The 9,393-nt window shown below is 38.4% G+C and overlaps 1 non-coding gene across 1 annotated transcript; it reads left to right on the forward strand.

The window, feature by feature from the left end:
* Positions 1 to 759: 759 nt before the first annotated feature.
* On the forward strand, positions 760 to 866 carry LOC133300200 (small nucleolar RNA R71). Its single transcript, XR_009750028.1, has one exon. It is a non-coding gene; the product is annotated as a small nucleolar RNA R71 (small nucleolar RNA).
* The last annotated feature ends 8,527 nt before the right edge of the window (positions 867 to 9,393 follow it).

Genomic DNA, 9,393 nt, shown 5'->3' on the forward strand with positions numbered 1-9,393 from the left:
GATATCTGTCTTGATAATTGACCAATCTGGGTCTCCAAATTTCTGATTGATGCTTCCTGATTTCTGAAAGAAGTTCTGGTCTCCTGCATGAATGCAGTTGTCTCTTCCCTGAATGAATTAGACCCCTGGATATAATCCTGAGTTGTCTTAGATAACTGAGCAAACGCTTTCTCCCATGCAGCAGGATCACTTGACTGCTCCTTTATATGTGGTGGTGGAGGATGTAATGGTGTGTTCAATTGATGGTTGGAACTATAGCTGAATCCTGGGTGTTGATTCTTGTTCTTCCATGGTGGCACATAAACATTCCTTCCCTGATTGTTGTAGTTCCTTTGATTATTCTGATCATACCACACTTCATTCACCTCTGCTTGTTCTAGTGATCCCCCATAATCACACTCCTCTGTCACATGGCCTTTGCCACATATAGCACATACACTCTTTGTTTCCACAGAAGCTACCTTTTGTGAATAGAGTTGCTTAATAAGGGTATCCAACTATTGCTGCTGTTATCTCTGTGTCTGCATCAGTTGATCATTCCTTGCCAACAGAGCATCATACCCATCAAACCTGATGACTCCTGTCCTTCTGTCAGCCACTGGGGCATTATCAAATTCCTGAGATGCCAACGACTCAAAGATATCCAAGGCTTCTTGAGGGGTCTTGGTAGTCAATGATCCACCAGCAGTGGCATGCACCAAGGTTCTAGTGTTAGTGGTCATTCCTTGCAGGAAGATTGCTGCTTGTTGCCATGCCTCAATTCCATGCTGTGGACATTTCCTCAACAAAGTCTTGAATCTCTCCCAAGCCTCATAAATGGATTCTGACTCTTTCTGCTTAAAGCTTGTAATCTCATCCTTCAACTTGGCCCTCTTGGATGCTGAGAAAAACCTCTGCAAGAACTTGGTTTGCAGATCATCCCAAGTTGTTATACTTCCTTGTGGCAATGATTGCAGCCATCTCCTTGCATCATCCGTCAGTGAATGAGTGAATAGTCTCAACAAAATTGCATCTCTTGTGACACCATTTATCTTCACAGTATCACTCAACAATAGAAAGTTCTCTATGTGCAAGTAAGGGTCCTCTGCACTGGTTCCAGCAAACTGATCCTTCTGCACCAAATGTATCAAAGCAGGCTTCAATTCAAAGTTGTTGGGCTCCACTGTTGGGCGCACAACACTCCCAATTGGAGGAATCACTGCAGGAGTCATGCACTCTCCCAGTGTCCTCTGTGGTGGTGGTGGTCTGTGATTCTCTGCCATTATCTCTTCCTGATTAACCGTACTTGATTCACCAATTTCTTGCAACTATCTCCTTTGCCTGGCTGCCCTTTTGTGCTTCCTCAATGTCCTTTCTAATTCTGGATCATACAACAACAAATTCGGATCAAGTGTACCTCGCATATTCCAGAATCAAAATTGACCAGAAACTTAACATAAACAAAAATACTGAAAATAAAAGGATTCAATCTCAGAATTCTATAGTATCAGTTAGTGTTGAAAAACAAATTCCCCGGCAACGGCGCCAAAAACTTGTTGGACATTTAGCAAGTGCACTAGTCGTACAAGTAATAAAATGATGAATAAAGATCGTTCCCACGAGGAATTGTGTTCAAACACCAATAAACCATAGAAAACTAATTTGAATCAGATATGAGTTTGTAAAAATCATGAATAATTTGTCACCAGAAAATTGATTGTAAGTAATTTGACACAAAGTAAATATGGATTAGGAATTAATAAAACAACAAGTAGTCAGAAAACAACTTTCCTCCATAATAACCCATGTAAAAACTGATCATATGATGAATTCCTTTCCATGTGATGTTAATCAACCTTTTACTTATCATCAAGATGTAATCCCTTACTACCCTGATAGATACATTAATCAGAAATCCCAATCCCTTGGTGATCTCTTTCTTAATACATGCATGAAATACTAAAGTCTTAAGATTACATCAGAACTCTAGCATCAATCCCTTGAGTACTAGAATTCTGATGTTGAGATTATCAAATACAGAAGTCATATAAACATCCCTGTTCTATACTACTTCCTTGATAGAAATAATTAAATCAGAAAATCTCAAATCAACACATGAAAACAACTTCATCATATTAATCAAATTAACATAATATTATCATGGAGTTCTATTGCATTCAGACTACAAAGACTCTACTCAGACATAACTAAGGAATAGATAAGAGAAGAAGAAGCATACTTCATTTCCATGTTGAAAGTCTTCAATCTCCAAACTATTACAAAGAAATCCTAATACAAAAACTAAACACTAAGAGAATTTAGAGAGAAGTCAGACTAAAGTTTAAGAGAGAGAGAAAGTTCAGATCCCTCAGATACCCCTTTTCCTAAGTGTCAAGGCTTTGCCTTATATAGTGTTACAATTAAAAACAGAAAACTGATGTGAGCGCTAAAACGTCCATAAGTGACCGTTTTAGCGTCCATGCTTTACGTATGCTCAACTGCTTTTAACTGATTCCAACGCTAAAACGTTAAGGAATGACCATTTTAGCGTCCAAACTTGGTGAATGCTCAACTGACTTTAACTGACGCCAACGCTAAAACTCTTGATTTAGACGTTTTAGCGGTGAAGACCAAAATCCTTTTTCCACTTCAGGGCGCTAAAACGCTTATTGCAGGCCGTTTTAGCGCCCAAGACCAGCAATTTTCCATCTTCTAAGTGCAGCAGCGCGCTAAAACGCTCTGTGTGGGCGTTTTAGCGCTCATAACCAGCAAGTTTTGGCCTCTTCCTGTAGCAGGGAGCTAAAACGCTCAGTGTGGACGTTTTAGAGCTCAACACTTAGGCAATTTTTCTCCTCTTGAGCTCCAGAATCTTCTTCCTTCTCCGGTTGCCTTTCAAGCTTGCTTTTCCTACAAGAATCTTACAAATTTCCAATAAAGCTCTTGAACTTGTAATTGAGGACATCTTAGGACATTAACCTTGTTTTTTCATCATTTAATCACACAATTTGATCCTAATTCCTGCTAAAAACCATGATGAACTAAGGGTTCATCACAACCCACACAGTTTATAATCAAATTAATCATTATACATCTTTCGTGCTTACTTTCTCAATTTAATCAATTTCAATTACAATATTAGTTTTCATGCTTCTTGCCACATAAAACATAAATCAATCCTAGAATAGGCTTATTGCCCTTTCATCATATTACATACTTCCATATTACATCAAGTCTTCATGTACAAATTACAAATCCTCCAAATGACATATTACAATTTATAAACCATAACCTCCAAGTAAAACATAATAAATACTCCAAAATAAACATGATAAATCAAGACTAAACTTAGACAAAATACATTATGAACAAAATGATAATCATCTCCTAATCATATGCATTGTTCATAACCTAAGTCTAGCCTAGGCACAATGGACAACAGAATGCAAAATAAATGGAATCCTATGTCTGAAATCATCCTGCGGGCTTCTTGCACGTCGTTCCAACTCCACTGCTACCTCCTGAAATAAAACCGCCAAAGCGGGGTGAGATATACGAATATATCTCACTAACCCAGAAGTTCTGGAGAATACTCCGCCCAATGGTATAACACCTCGCATTTCTAAACTATATATTAATATATTAAATGAGGATTAAAGGGAAGGATTAGTGAAAATCCTGGAAATTAGGCTAAAATATAAAGAAAGGGTAAAACGGTAATTAGCCAAACGCACAACCCTATGAAGGTAAAATTGAGTAGAAGGTCTCAAATGATGAAAATAACCCTGGAAATGGATTCAGAACGATAAATTGAGTGGTTACGCAAGTTTCAGAAAATTCAGTGAATAGTATTTTTACCGGGTAAAAATATTACGGTACGATTGCATCGTAAAACGTGCCGATTGAGTTTTGAGCTCTAGGTTTTGAATACAAGTTATAATGGTATATAGGACTAGGAAATATGATTTCTGCGGAAAATTGATGGAAATTAGTAAGTTTAGGGAAGCGTGCCTACGGCGCGCGTAACAGCTTAAAACTGCATTTTCTCCGAACGACCAGAAAACTCAGGATTCATCTGATCAAGAGTAATTAAAGGACAATGGTTAATGTTAAAAATTATAGTTTCTAAATAGGTTATGAATTTATGGACGTTTAGTGGAATCAGAGGGAAATTCGAATTAGTTTGAAATCGCGTGAGGTGGCGGTGGGGCCCACCTCACTTAAAATCACTTAAGACACCTAAGCAATGGAGTATTCATCATCACTTCTCTCCTCCTCCCTTGATGAACCCGCGTACAACCCCCCACCCATGGCCAAGCACCTTTGAATTTTCTTTCCTTTCTAACTCCACCAAATCTTAACCAAATCAAGGAAAGTTTAACTTGAAATTTGTTGAAAACAACCTTCCAAACCCATTGGTAGTAGTATTAAGCCATGAAACCCACTATATTTTGAGAAATTCCCTCCCTAAAACCGCGACCCTTTGTTGTTTATTTGTGTTCATGGAGTTGTTTCGAGCTCCAATGGTTTAGTATGATGTGGAGGAGCCCTATAGCAACCTTTTGAGTAAGTTTCATCACACTTTAATGGTTTGATTAAATGATTTAGTTTCATGGACCCTAGAGTGGTTTTGATTGATTTTTGTTGTTAGAGAGCTCAAATGGAAAATGTGTATTAGGTGATTATGTCTTAGAATGATGTGTTGGACCTATAAATGCAATAAAAATTATTGGTGATAATATATTCATAACTTAGGAAATTTGGATGATGCCATGACTTTGTGCTGGAGATTGTTGTTAGGATTGTGTAATTGGATCATTGTATGATTGTATGATTTAATAATAAGATTGTATGAGGTGTAGAGCAATTGAATTCAATTGAAAATCCCTTGGGGTGTGCCTATGGTGGATTCGGCCTTGTGGAGAAAATAAGGATGTGATGTTGTTAAAATTGTATGATTGATGTCTTGTTTTGTTAAATATGATTAGATGGGTTGCGTGATGGTTGGAAGGTTGGAAAATCAATGGAAAAATAATTGATAGGGTAGAATTGTGTAATTGAACCTAGAGCAAATTAATTGGCAAAATGATGTTTGAATGGTGTAGAATGCAAATTGGCACCTAAAATGGTGTTTTGGTTACCTAAGAGTGCTTAAGAAAATTAGAAAGAAAATAAAGAAAAATATTTTGTAAATTAACACACTAATGGCCGAACCTCACTAGTGGGGGAGGAGAATTTGACGTTTTTGGATTTTGATGGAACTACCATGTGTTAATGATCTATACATGGTCATTGTAGGTTTCCGTACGTGGATTTGAACCCCGAACCGTGAGCTCGATGGGTTTCCCTTGGACCCGGACCAAGTGGGATTGTGGTGAGTATCTTGGAACCATGCTTGTAGAATTAATAACTTGCATGTGTTGTGTGAACGGTAATTGATTGGGAATGTCCTCTGTGTAGGCATTCTGGTTGTGTACCTAGCTCGGAAAACATATTGCAGTAGAGCTGCAGGAGAGGATTATACAGGTAACCTCTTGGTACTGGAATTTGATCCCCATGTGTGTTCCACCACGCCCGTTGAGGGTGATGGTAGGAAGTGTATGTAAATAATATAGGATAACATGGTCATGTATATTGTATGTGTGTTGGTACATAGGATGTACCGTGTCTCTGGCCAGTAAACTATTTGCCTTCGGGCGTTACGGACTTCCACTGGATAGGTCTCCATGAGGGAGTTCCAGTTGACCTGGGGTCGTGGTGTGTGATCCGGATAGGAGCACACTAGGAAGTCTCGGGTGGATATGGATGGAGGGTGCCTTGGTTTGAAGTTCTGGGAACACGCCTTGGTTGAGACCCATAGGCTTATATACCGAGCCAATAGGCTGGACGTCGCGTGGTTTTGGCATTGACCATTCCAGCTTCGTCGTATTTTGTATCCCAATGCTCCCCTATTTCACTAAATCCCTTGCTTTATCTCGTTTTACAGATGTTATATTATGTTATTTATATGCATCGAAGTGAGCCATTGGGCGGAGTATTCTCCATAACCTCTGGGTTACTGAGATATATTCGTATATCTCACTCCGTCTTGGGGGCTTTATTTCAGGAGGTAGCAGTGGAGTTGGAGCGGCGGGCAAGAAGCCGTAGGTTGAGCTGGAGGATTTACATGTGTTTTGCATTTTGGTGGCCGTTGGGCCTAGGCTAGACTTAGGCCATGAACAATGCATATGATTAGGAGAATTATTATCATTTTGTTCATGATGTATATTTTGTCTAAGTTTAGTCTTGAGTACCATGTTTATTTTGGGGTATGTATTATGTTTTTGAAGGTTATGATTTGTAAAGTGTAATATGTCAATTGGAAGATTTGTAATTTGTACATGAATTGATGTAACCATGAAGTATGTAATATGATAAAAGGGCAATATGCCTATTCTAGGATGTGAATGATGCTTTATAGTTCAAAGAATGCATGCAAATGGATTATGGTGATTGAAATATGTTAAGTTTGAAAATATAAGTAAAGTGATGAAAATTGGGTAATTTGATATAAACCGTGATGGATTGTAAGAGCCCCAAGGCATTGCTGGTCTTTGTGTGTGCCACCCAATGATTATTAGCTACATATTGAGGTCATGGAACACTTTTGCAAACTTGAGGATTATTGGAAAAACAAAGGAGACTCTGACGAAATTTTTAAAATATAAATAGAGAGTGTTACCCAAATTGTCACCCCTATATGATAGAATTGGAACCTTTAGCTTCATGGAAGTTATACATATTTCTTTTACCTTTCGAACAAGACAAATTTTGTGTGCATAGGATTAGTATAACTCAAGTTATGGATAAAATACCAAGATAGGTTGAATCTTCCCTGTTTTTGTACCTCCCTTCAGAACTGTTGCGCTCTTGGCGCCAAGTTTGCGCTATTAGCGCCACCCATCAGTAGGAGCCAGCGACCATAGCACTATGGGTGCCAATCTGACGCTATGAGCATTGTTCTCTCTGCCTCTGGCGCGATAGTGGCACTGTCAGCGCGGGTTCTGGCGTTGACAGCGCGGGGGTCCTGTGAAATCAGCATCCCTTTTCTTAGAAAATTCATATATTGGGCTACGGTGCTTCAAATTGAGCGCAGTTTGAACCCACGCGAAGCTAATGAATAAATCTATAACATATTAGTAAGTGAGGAACATTGGTGAGGTATAATATCCTTCGTGTAAATAAAAAGGGGAAGGCATTTAGTATGAACCATGGATAGATTAAGGCGTAGGCTAAGTGGGTTTATGGGAGCCCCTTAGTGACTTGAGAGATCTAATATAAGTTATAAGAGTAGTTTAAATAATTATTCCGCAAAGAATTTACAGCTACGGTCACAACTTTTATTTACTACGCCTTTTATTGTTTTAAACGCTGGCGTAATAAACGGAAAAAGTTTACTCGCATTTTTATAAATGAATTGCTGTGATTGTAACTGCGCTTAATATCATAATTAATGTTAACAATACCGGTGTACAACAGGCTATTACAAATGGCTCACTTTGATGCTTATAAATAACATAACATAACATCCAAAAATGGGATAAAGCAAAGGATTTAGTATATAGGGGAGCATAGGGATACAAAATACTTCGAAGCTGGAATGGTCAATGCCAAAACCACGCAACGTCTAGCCTATTGGCTCGGCATATAAGCCTATGGGTTTCAAACCAAGGCGTGTTCCCAGAACATCAAACCAAGGCGCCCTCCATCCATATCCACCCGAGACTTCCTAGTGTGCTCCTATCCGGATCACACACCACGACTCCAGGTCAACTAGAACTCCCTCATGGAGACCTATCCAGTGGAAGTCCGTAACGCCCGAAGGCAAATAGTTTACTGGCCAGATACACGGTACATACTATGTACCAACACACGTACAATATGCATGAACATGTTATCCTATATTATTTACTTACACTTCCTACCATCACCCTTTACGGGCATGGTGAAACACACAAGGGGATCAAACCCCAGTGTCAAGAGGTTACCTATAGAATCCTCTCATGCAGCTCCATTGCAATATAATTTACGAGCTAGGTACACAACCAGAATGCCTACACAGAGGACATTCCCAATCAACTTCCATTCACCAATTCTCAAGCATAAATGCATGATTTAAAATATTCACCAATATCCCTTTGGTCTGGGACCAAGGGAAACCCACCGAGCTCACGGTTCAGGGTTCAAATTCGCGTACGACAACCTACATTGATCATATACGGATAATTAAAACACGGTAAATCTATCAAAATCCAAAAACGTCAAAATCTAACCCCCACCAAGGGTGTGGTTCGGCCATTTGTGTGTTAATTTACAAATTATTTTTCTTTATTTTCTTTTCATTTTTCCTAAGCACCTCAAGGTTACCAAAATACCATTTTAAGTGTCACTTTTCATTTTACACCATTCTAATATCATTTTGTCCATTTATTTCCTTCTAGGTACAATACACAATCCAACACAATCCAATATTTTTTCATTGATTTTCAAAGCTTTCAACCATCACACAACCCTTCTAATTGCCATTTAACAACACAACACCTCAACCAATTTATTTTACAACATCCAATCCTCATTTTCCCTCACAAGGCCAAAATGCACATAAGCATATACCAAGGGATTTTCAATCCAATTCAACTACTCCACACCTCATACAATCATACAACAATCCAATTACACAATCCTAACAATAATCTCCAACACAAAGTCATGACATTTCATCCAAATTTTCCTAAGTTATGAGCATATTTTCTCAATAATTTTTATTGCATATATAGCTCCAACACATCATTCTAAGACATATTTATCTAATACACATTTTTCATTTGAGCTCTCTAACTACACAAATCAAGCATACAAGCCCTAGGTTTTCATGAAATTAAATTATCAAATTAATCCATGAAAGGTGTTGAAACTTACCCACAATCAAGTCACAAGACTCCTCCAATTGATCTCAAAGCAATGGCTTGAGCAAACAACTCCAAAATCACACAAATCCTTTAAATTTTCGTGGCTGATTTCTCCTATTTTCTCACAAATGAGAGGGTTTCAAGGCTAATGGATGGTATGGTTGAGTCCGGATCGTCGTTTACTTGAAGTTTGATGACAAACTTCGATGAAATCAGTGGCTAGATGATCAAGATTCAAACCTAGCTTTCCCCCTCTTTTTCTTGGTGTCTTACGGTTTTGAGAGAGAGAAAGAGTGATGATGAATAGTAACGAACATGTGTGTTTAAGTGACTTAAGTGAGGTGGGCCCCACCGCCACCTCACGCGATTTCAAACTAATTTAAAACTCCTGCTTAATCCACTAAACGTCCGTAAATTCATAACCTATTTAGAAACTCTAACTTTTAACATTAACCATTTTCCTTTAATT

This window comes from Gastrolobium bilobum, unplaced genomic scaffold (assembly GCF_033153095.1).
Source record: "Gastrolobium bilobum isolate Gb01-03AN ecotype WA unplaced genomic scaffold, APGP_CSIRO_Gbil_v1 utg22960, whole genome shotgun sequence".
NCBI lineage: Eukaryota > Viridiplantae > Streptophyta > Magnoliopsida > Fabales > Fabaceae > Gastrolobium > Gastrolobium bilobum.